Here is a 10,908-nt window from a genome sequence, read left to right on the forward strand (position 1 = left end):
TTGGTGGAAGAGCTAATTAGTGGAGTTTCTGAAGCTTTTCTGTCAAAGTTACGCACAGCTGTAAATAAAATTCAACATCAGTCAAACCCTGTACAGCCAGCTGTGTAAGTGTTTACAAGGGCTCCTGTGGTGCAATGGTAACTTATTCATCTGGAGGCGTGTCCATACAGGTTGGTTAGAAATATTTAAAAGAGGTAGACTTCAGGGTAGGCTAATGTGATCTTGTGGTACAGTGGTCATGTCCCTACCTCTAAGCCAGGAGGCCTGGGTTTAGGTCCCACCTACTCCAGAGGTGTGTGGTTACATTTCTGAACAGGCTGATTAGAAATTATCAAGAATGTTTGCATTTAATGTGCATCAGGCACACTTTAAATACTTCACTTCCAAACATTATAATCAAATTGAAAAAGAAAGTAAGACCAAGTAGATCCTAGCTACCATCAGTTCTGAGGCAGGGTCACTTGATGCGAAATGTTAACTGCGATTTCTTTCCACAGATGCTGCCAGACCTGCTGAGCTTTTCCAGCAATTTCTGATTTCCAGCATCTGCAGTTCTCTGAGTTTGTTTTTTGCTTTCTCTGACTGTTGCTTGCACATATATTTCATCGATATTTTGAAGGCAGTCAAGTAAGAAACAAAGACAGATGTGAATGACTCAGTTGGTTTCACGGTGAGCAAATATAGAAGGCAACATTGCAGCCAAATTTACTTTGAATCAATGCCACCTTTTTTTCTGGAGGGTACTGCAAAGTAATGTCTTCAATTCACATTTAGTCAGCAGCTCAATTGTGATTGTGTTCCTACCTCTGAGCTAAACAATCCAGGCTCAGGTCTCACCTCAGGATGTCATGCTCACATAGTTGTGCATCAACTACATGTGTCCACACATATTTTTTAGCTCACACAATCCAAATCTGACCTGCTCCCCTGAAGAACTGGGTGAGAGTACAATGTGGCCTGAATGCTATTTTGTGATATCTCAGGTCACTAAGAGTCAATGGAGGGAGGCACCTTGACTCAAAACCTCACCTTCCCCATTGACCACAAGATATTGTCACAAGAACTGCAAGCGATGGCAGTGAAGCAGATACATCTGCATGGAAGATGAGGCAGAGGCCTGCTGTGGAAGGTTTGGGATGAAGAGGGGACACCTCTTGGAAGCTGCCTCACACCAGGACAACATTGACACTTCCTTCATAATCAAGATGGCGGCGGTGGAATAGGTAGCGTCTGGGGCTCTGGTGCCCAGACATGTCCTCTTCATCCATTTTCTTTCTTCTTCTTATTCCTTCTTCCCCCCACTTCGTTTTTCTCAAACTTAGCTGATAAAGAGAGCTCTTCGGTGGGAAGGCAGCTTTGATGGGCTCTGGAACGGCGGTGGGGTCTTCAGAGACAGCATGGCAACAGTGCCAGTCGGTTGGCCTGTGAGGCCCAGAGCGGAACTCCCATTTCCGCATGGAGTGGGCCTCTGGCTGCGGCATGGCTGGTGTAGCCCGGAGCGGGACTAAGATTGTCTGCTTTCTATGACTGTTCCCATAGATCTGCTAAAAGCAAATTGCTGGATTGTGGGAGGAAACCGAAGCACCCAGAGGAAGCCCACGCAGACACGGGGAGAATGTGCAAACTTCACATAGACAGTCGCCCGAAGTTGGAATTGAGCCCAGGTCCCTTTGAGACAGCAGTGCTAACCCCTGAGCCACCATGCCACCCACACAATTGCTACAATTTTGGTGGAAGAGCTAATTAGTGGAGTTTCTGAAGCTCTTCTGTCAAAGTTACGCACAGCTGTAAATAAAATTCAACATCAGTCAAACCCTGTACGGCCAGCTGTGTAAGTGTTTGCAAAGGCTCCTGTGGTGCAACGGTAGTTTATTCATCACAACAATAATCCTTCAACTTGTCCAAAAGACCTGCTGATCAAGACTGGCTCCACACCCACAGAAATGAGGCTGACTCTTAACGGCCCCCTGAACAACTAAGGGTGAACAATAAATGATGGTGCCAACATCTCAATGGATTTGTAAACAAAAAATATAATGGCAAACAATAGAACACTTGGGACATTCAGAACTACTGATGGAAAGGGACTCATGGTCCCCTTCACAGGCTGTTACAGGTACTGTGCTGCTAATATGAAAAGCATCCGCCAAAAGCCCTTTCCAATCAAACGACCGATATTTTTGCTCAAATGTTACTCATGTCCATCAACTCCACTAAACAGGACAGCTAAATTTTTGATTTAACCATCCTGCCACATAGAAGTGTAACACCTGGAATGTTGGCTCACCATTGTCACCAACACTCATTTAAATAAATTAAATCATCTCTGCAAAGATTTGATAGGCCGATGGTAAGTTGATCTAAATAGTTATGTCAAACTGAGGCAGGTTAAATCTGTGGAAGTAGCTCGGCGGGAACTGTCCCTTTACACATAATCACTTCATTGCAAACAAAAGCAGTGAATAAATTAGCAGCACCATAGTATGAGGTAATATGGTCAACATTCTTCAGAAAACAGAAACTTTGCAGAATTGTGTTGTTTGGAATAGCAGAGAAGAGTGACACAGGATTACTCAATATCACAGGCCTTGAAAATGTTGAGACAATCTTGCAGCTTTCTAGCTGCTGAATCAATGAATGATCATATTTAACATTGGCTGAAAAGCTGCACGCTTCAGCCAAAACCAAGACTTTTACAATCAGGAAACATTGTGCAAAGAAATTGGTCTTGACAGTGCACGTTGTTGCAGGTCTAGTTAATATGGTATCTGTCGTATGTGCACACACCGAATGCAAAGCCCTTTGCACACCTTCTTGGTAAAGGTAGAAGCACAGAGTTTGTTTGCCAAAGTGAGCAGGTTGGGCCAACAGTCAGTATGAAATGTTGGTTTGATACAAGTGCTGCTATTTTGGAGATCAGTATTCCAGCTCTCTGTTAACCTTATGTAACTGAGCATATGTTGAGCAGTGGGAAGTACGTACCCTTCTTGCAGACCCCATCCCCCCCACCACATCAATCTTCACCATCATTGCTTTGTATCAATAGAAACCGGTTGCTAACCAGTTAACTTCTGTCGCCAGTGGATTTGTTTCTGCATGTATTGGTTGCTTTTTATAGTTGCTTCAAGTATTAAAAGTCTCCAGGGAGCATATGGCAGGTGTTCAAGTACCTCTAGCTGATTTCAAGGCTTCTGCACAAACCAGATGCTCCAAGATTTGGGTACAGCATTTTTTTGTTGAAATTCATTCACAGAAAGTGAATGTTGATGGCAAAGCCAATAATTTGCTTTTCATCCTCAGCTACCCTTGAGAAAATAGTGGTGAGCTAACTTCTTGAATGGAAAAGAATGATCTCCGATGCCATTTAAGAGCCAGCTAACAGTTATTCATTTTGCTAGGGGTCCAAAGTCAAATGTTAACCAGGTCAGGTAAGTCAGATTTCAAGACTTATCGAGGAAATGAAGGGTTATGGGGAAAAGACAGCAATGTGCAGTTGAGAATTATCAGTTCAGCCAAAATATCTGGCTTGGCGACCTCGAAGGAGGTTCGAATATGGAGGCACATCTCTATGACACTGCTCAGTTTCTGTAGCATCCAATTATTGAACAGCAATTCGTACAAGACAGAGGCAAGTGTGCTATTGAGTGTCACGCAAGTTTGGCTGATGTGAGTGTTGAATGTGTATGTGCAAGTTGTAAGGTGAGGTTATGAAGTTTGCAACAACACTAAGTGTATGAGGATCAGGTGAAAGTGTGAATGTTAGGTATGGGTCCTAACCAATAAAAGTTATTGTAAGGTGAGAGATGGTTCTTTTAATTAATTTAGCACTTTTGCACATTACTGATTCAGTTGTTCGGACATGACATTTGAAGGAGGGTGATTAAATTTTCTGAAAATCCATGGGTGGGGCTCCATAACATTTGATTCATTGGGCATTTACACTTAAATGCAGCAAGAATTTGGGGAGGGTTAATTGAGGGTGAGTGATCATGTGCCAAAACATGCCAACCAGAATTGGCAATGCTTTTGCATAAATTATTTAAAAGGTACCATGAGAAATTTACCTGTCGATACCACAACCCTGTTGGAGATGTCAAGAGGCTGCGTGGAGAGATGAATTTAGGTATACTGCCTGCATTGTAATATGATCGAGTAGGTGTTTACAGTAAGAAGGATAACATTTCAAATTGATATCTCCCCCAGGCTCAATTTACAAGGATATTGTGAAACTTGAAAGGGTTCAGAAAAGATTTACAAGAATGTTGCCAGGGTTGGAGGATTTGAGCCATAGGGAGAGGCTGAACAGCCTGGGGCTGTTTTCCCTGGAGCATCGGAGGCTGAGGGGCGACCTTATAGAGGTTTATAAAATTATGAGGGGCATGGATAGGATAAATAGATAAAGTCACTTCCCTGAGGTGGGGGAGTCCAGAACTAGAGGGCACAGGTTTAGGGTGAGAGGGGAAAGATATAAATGAGACCTAAGGGGCAACTTTTTCACATAGAGGGTGGTATGTATATGGAATGAGCTCCCAGAGGAAGTGGTGGAGGCTAGTACACTTGCACTTGCAACATTTAAAAGGCATCTGGATGGGTATCTCAATAGGAAGGATTTAAAGGGATATGGGCTGGGTGCTGGCAAGTGGGACGAGATTGAGTTGGGATATCTGGTTGGCATGGATGAGTTGGACCGAAGGGTCTGTTTCCATGCTGTATATCTTTATGACTTTGTGACTCTATAATCCCAGCAAGACTGAAATATCTAGTTATCCTAATTTAGAGATATATTTATTTACCCTGGCCATTCATATGAGGTCATTAACCTTCATGGCAATACATGAAGCTCAGACGGGTGGGATTATACCATGGAGTTATCTGCTAACACTGCCATTTTGCAGTAGATGGTATTTTGGTTAGCTTGTGAGGATGACTGGCCGCCTTAAACCCATCTATCAGGTTGCTACATTGTTCAATACAAAATTGGTACATTCCAAGTTATAAGATGGTTTCATGAGGGGAAAAAAGCAATTTACCCTCTCTGCGCTGATGCCCACTTAAGACCAGGAACAGACTTGGTCTGCTTATGGAGGGTGATGGGAGTTTTAGGCAGATCCACAATTCATTGCTGACAACAGATATTAGAGAAGATGGAATCAAGCTTCTCCAAAGAATGTAGACATTCTGCAGTGCATAAGGTGAATGGACTCCTCCACTTTCATCCCATGACTCCATAGTAGCTCAAGTAACTCTAACATGTGAGCACAAATCTCAAGCTGATTTACCAGGTAGAGCCACTTGGTTAATGACTTCCACTGTGTGAAACAGGTCTGTACCTCACCTCCACACCTCGAGATCTGGCCTCAGCCATCTCGGCCTCCCTCAATCCTCCAGCTGTGAGGTGGCATGTACTGTACCTGTACTGTGCTAATGGTGCAGGCCACTCTGGTGCAAATACCTGCATCGGTGAGGGGTGCACAGGAATTATGTGACGGTACATATTCCAAAGTGTCTTCCTCTCCTGATTCATCGGGGACTTATGGTCTTTATTTGGCCTCCTCCCCCACTACAGCTGGCCCTGTGGGAGATGTAAGATTAGATGTTGAATGAAAGATTGCACAGTCAACAGATGCTCACTCTGCTAAAAACAGTAACAGCTTTGGCATTTTCAGCTTAGGAGAGAATTGTTATACACTGCTTGAAGATGGAGACGTGAAGATGTTTTCACTCTGTCTATGACACTCTTGCTAATTCAAGGACCAGTGTCAGTGACATCAACACACTGCTCAGGCGTTCCATCTCCTTCTCTATAGTTTTCAATTGTCACTTAGCCCGCAAGGTGAATGAAAATGCGACTCGAACAAAGCATTTCCCCCACACCATTTGCAATGTATCAATTGCATTGGCCACAGCAATCTGTGATCCAGCATCCTGTTCAGAGGCACCAGAACTCTGACCTATGCTTTTGAATTATCATGGGTGCTGTGTACATGTCTCTCCCTGGGGAGATCTACTAGGTCGCCAGACCACCCCCAGCTTTTGTTTGCTGGTTACCAGTGACCAGGAGATTTGCAGTCTTGATCCAACAGTGGACTCGCCTTCCTGATCTAAGAAGGTCAAAAAAGCTGCCATGTTGGACCCCCCCACCCCCACCTTTCCACACCTATCACTGCTACTTGGGTCGCAAACATAGCTCCAGGCCATGGAGCTTTACATAGAACAAACTCAATTCTTGTGCAAAATAGCTGCCTGTGTGTGTGTGTTTGGTTTTCCTGTGGCGATAGGATTTCTCCCCTCCTGTTCCACAACAGTGCGTGAAAATCGGTCACAGGTCAGATTCAACTCACAAAGGACTACCATCACCATTTAGGCGAAAGTGAGGACTGCAAATGCTGGAGATCAGAGTCAAGATTAGAGTGGTGCTGGAAAAGCACACCTACCAGACATGCTGCTCACAGTGGCTCAATGGTTAACATTGCTGCCTCATAGTGTCAGGGACCTGGGTTCAATTCCAGCCTTGGGTGACTGTGTGGAGTTTGTACATTTTCCCCTTGTCTGTGTGGGTTTCCTCCAGGTATTCCAATTTCGTCCCACAGTCCAAAGATGTGCACATGAGATGGATTGGCCATTGTAAGTTGCCTATAGTAACAAGTGATTACAGGTTATGTGGGTTAGCAATGGGAAATGCAGGGTTACAGGGATGGTTTAGGTCTGAGTCAGATGCTCTTCTGAGACTCAGTGTGAACTCAATGGGCCAAATGATCTGCTTTCACACTGTAAGGATTCTATGATTCTCCTTTAAGGCGTCCAGGATAGCTTTGAGTAGTGATAAAAACTTGTGATTTTGCATCTCCTGTTGATGCCTAAAGCCAACAAACAGCGTGGTTCATGTTGGTTGCCCCCAGCGATCATGATCATTTGCAGACAGCATGAAGGTGCCCACCTGCACACAACTGTGGAGTGATTGTGCAGCATGATCCCTGCACAATTAGTGTCTCAGGCTCAATAACAGCTACCAGTTTCTGATATATCCAAGAATATAATTCATTCAGCTTTTTCCAAAATCAGAAATATCATACATACCGGTAAACATAAGGATGCTGAGGCTATTTACAACCCCAACCATGAATGATATTGTGACTCATACATGAAGTTTGGGTCAAGTTATATTCTGAGATTTTTGGCTCCATTGTGTGCTGTCATTCCTACCTTCAAAGTGAGTGGTTTTGTTAGGGGTTTAAACGCTCTAAGTATGCAAGCAGAATCGGCCTCTCATCTGAGGAAGAAAGTCTTGCAGAGAAAACAAAATTTTGTTTATTACATCTCAGCAGCAATTTACAGGTTTATAAGAATGTAGAGTTTGGGGTCAGTCAGCTCAGTTGGCTTGATAGCTTGCAATGCTGAGTACTGCCAAGAGCATGGGTTCAATTCCTGCACCAGCTAAGGTAAATGTCGAAGTCCTGCTTTCTTAGCTTCTCCCTCACCCGAAGTGCAACAATCCTCAGGTTAAAGCACCACCAGTCTTTTCTCTTTAATGAGAGAGTGGCCCTAAGGTCTGTGAAGACCCATGGTGACTCTATCTCATATGAATAGGCCTACATTACTGCAACAATTGTTGGTGGAACCTTGCCTTTAGGTGTGCTTCCCATAGAAACCTACATTACTCTCATCCTAAATCTTCACATTATCATTACAGTGGGTGATGCACATCACTCTCAAACCAGTTTAATCTTCTTAGACCCATGTACTGAACAGCAAGTTCTACTAAATTGCTCATGGTTTGTCAGAACCTCAAGTCATTCAATTAACTCGTGGATGAAACTATTCAGTGCTAACACCTTTGTCCAGGCAATTCATTTACTTGCAATAAACACACAAAATGGCAGACAAAGAATTAACTAAAGGCCACACTTCAACATAGTGGAATGTTAAATACTTACCATCGAAAGGATTTATTTTAATCTGATTTGATTTATTGTAGTCACATGTACCTAAATGCAGTGAAAAGGTTTGTTTTGCGAGCAATACAGGAAAACCATTGCAAACAAGGACGAACAGATCATAGAGTGCTTAGACAGGGCGAGGTATACAAGGTAACAGCTGCACTGGAGGTGCGCAAAGTGAGATCAACACTATTTGAAGTTGGAGAGTTCCATTCAGCGGTCTAGTAATGGCAGGGAAGCAGCTGTTCTTGAAACTGTTGGTGTGTGTGTGTGTCTGTGTGTGTATGTGTGTGCGCGCGGAAGCTTCTGTACATTCTGCCTGACGGAAGGGTCGTAAGAGAGCATTACCCAGGTCTATCGGTCTTTGTTGATGTTGGCAGCTTTTCCGCTGGAACAACAATTATAAGTGGAGTCCCTGACTGGGAGGTTGACTTTCATGATGGTCTGGACTGTGCACACAACTCTCTGTAGTTTCGTATGGTCCTGGGCAGAGCAGTTGCCATACCACACTGTTATGCACCCAGATGGAATGCTTTCTGTGATGCATCTGTTAAAGTTGGTGAGGGTCTTTATGGATATGATTAACGCCAGTTCTAATGAAGGGTCAATAGACTTGAAACCTTAACTCCATTTCTCTCTCTGCAGATGCTGCCAGACCTGTTGAGTTTCTCCAACAATCCACATTTTTGTTTCAAATTTCCAGCATCCACAGTGCTTTGTTTTACTTTAATGACAGAAAGACTGCTTAATGAGGCAGTAATGACAATCCAGGCTTATCCAATGGCCATCTTAAGGCAAAAGCCAAGAGGAAGAATAAAAATCTTACTCTAAATTACAAAGAGTAACTAGCTTCATGGTGTAAATTGGATTGCATCAAAACAAAAATGATATAGTGTTCTTAACATAGTAAAGCATCCCAAGGTGCTCAATTCAAGTGAACCAGAATCTTATACAGAGCTATCTATGGAAACATTAGGGCAGATGATGAAAACATTGAGCAATGAGGTAACTTTTAAGGAATGTTTTAAAGTAAGAGAGATGTTGAGAGGTGAGAAAGGATTAGGGAGGGAATTCCGAATATTACAGCTGACACCTGAATTAAAGCAAGGCCATTGATGATAGAGCAATGAAAAGATTTGCTGCAACACAGTCATCGTGGAAGATGAGACAACTGCAGGATATTACAGAGATGTGGAGAGATGATGGTGTGAAAAGACTTGAAAGCAAGGTGAAATTACTACACTGAGGCCAATAATCCTTCACCAAGTCACCCTTTATTTATTTGTGCACAGTACACTGTCTGTGGCCAGTCAGCTCAGAGTCAGTCCCCTGAACTGAGGAGATTCAAATGTCCTGCTTAATTTTTTTATTTTTAAAACAGAAAGGCTGTGGGCAGCCAGTTCAGAGTCAATTCTCTACTGAGGAGATTCTAATCTCCTGAGTATTTTTTTTAGCCAGCTTGGAGTCAGTCCCCTGAACTGAGGATATTTGAATCTTCTGGTTACACTGTTTTAAAAGGCCCCCACACTAGTGTCTACCAGCAGCAGTATTTATTTTCCCTAGCACCCATGCCGTGTGTGTGCAGGTGTAGGACAGAGTGAAGAAACAACGAGCGCAGAAATCTTTATTCAATTTCCACCACCAGGAAGAAAGGAAACACGTGAGTGGCCAGTGTCAAGCAGTGCCATGTCCATCACAGGGCAATGCCTACATGATTGAAAAAGTGAAAGTGGGGGTAGGGGATAAATCAAAATAGAATCAGAGGATAAAATAAAACACTCCACACCCTGAAGTGCCCATGTCTCCCTGAAAACCTTGAGGGTATTGGCAGACACCGTGTGCTCCGTCTCCAGAGACACCCAAGAAAGAGGGGCAGGCAATACACCACAATGACCCCCTCCACAGCCCACTGTCTGGACCTGATCTCCTAGTTATTTAGTTTTTGATTCAGAACCCTTGAAACTCCTGTTTATTTATTTTACTTTTTTCCTGTTTTTTTCTTTTTTTTTCTCCCTTTCCCCCCACCTCCCCCAGCATTCATGTTGTGTATGTGCAGGTGTCAGAAACAGTGAATGAACAACGAGTGCATAAGACTTTATTCACGTTCCAACACCAAGAAGAACAGAAACACCCCGAGTGGCCAGTGACAAGCACTGCCCTTCACATCAAAGGGCAATGCTGTGTGATCAAAACAGTGAAAGGGAGGGCAGGGATTAAATCAAAATAGAGTTGGAGGGGGAAATAAAACACTCCACTCCCTCCGGTGCCCACCTCTCCCTGAAAACATCGAGGATATTGGTAGGCACCACGTGCTCCTTCTCCACAGACACCCGGGCTCTAACATAACTGCAGAAGAGGTGCAGGCAATCAGCCCTAACAACTCCACCGCCCCCCTCCCCCAAGGCTCACTGCTTGGACTTGATCTCCTATTTTTTTTCTTTTTTCTTTTTCCCTTTTTTACCTAACTGTGGTAGTGCTTATTTTTTCCCCAGCACCCATGGTGTGTGTGTGCAGATGTGAGACACAGTGAGAGACACAAGGTGCACGAATCTTTATTCAGTTTCCACCACCAGGAAGATAGGAAAACACCCGAGTGGCCAGTGACAAGCAGTGCCCTTCACATCAAAGGGCAATGCTGTGTGATCAAACAGTGAAGGGGAGGGTAGGGACTAAATCAAAATAGAGTTGGAGGGGAAATAATGTACTCCACTCCCTGCGGCGCCCACCTCTCCCTGAACGACTCCAGGGTGTTGGTGGACACTGCGTGCTCCTTCTCCAAGGACACCCGGGCCCTAACGTAACCGCGGAAGAGGGGCAGGCAATCGGCCCTAACAACCCCCCTCCACGGCCCGCTGCCTGGACCTGATCTCCTGGTTATATCAGTCTGCCAGAGTTTTCCTAATTGATTGGGGTTGTTAACCGGGACCAATGATCTCATAGCTAACAAGGTCCTGTTGGTTCCAAACACCAG

Source organism: Chiloscyllium punctatum, chromosome 3 (assembly GCF_047496795.1).
Source record: "Chiloscyllium punctatum isolate Juve2018m chromosome 3, sChiPun1.3, whole genome shotgun sequence".
Lineage (NCBI taxonomy): Eukaryota > Metazoa > Chordata > Chondrichthyes > Orectolobiformes > Hemiscylliidae > Chiloscyllium > Chiloscyllium punctatum.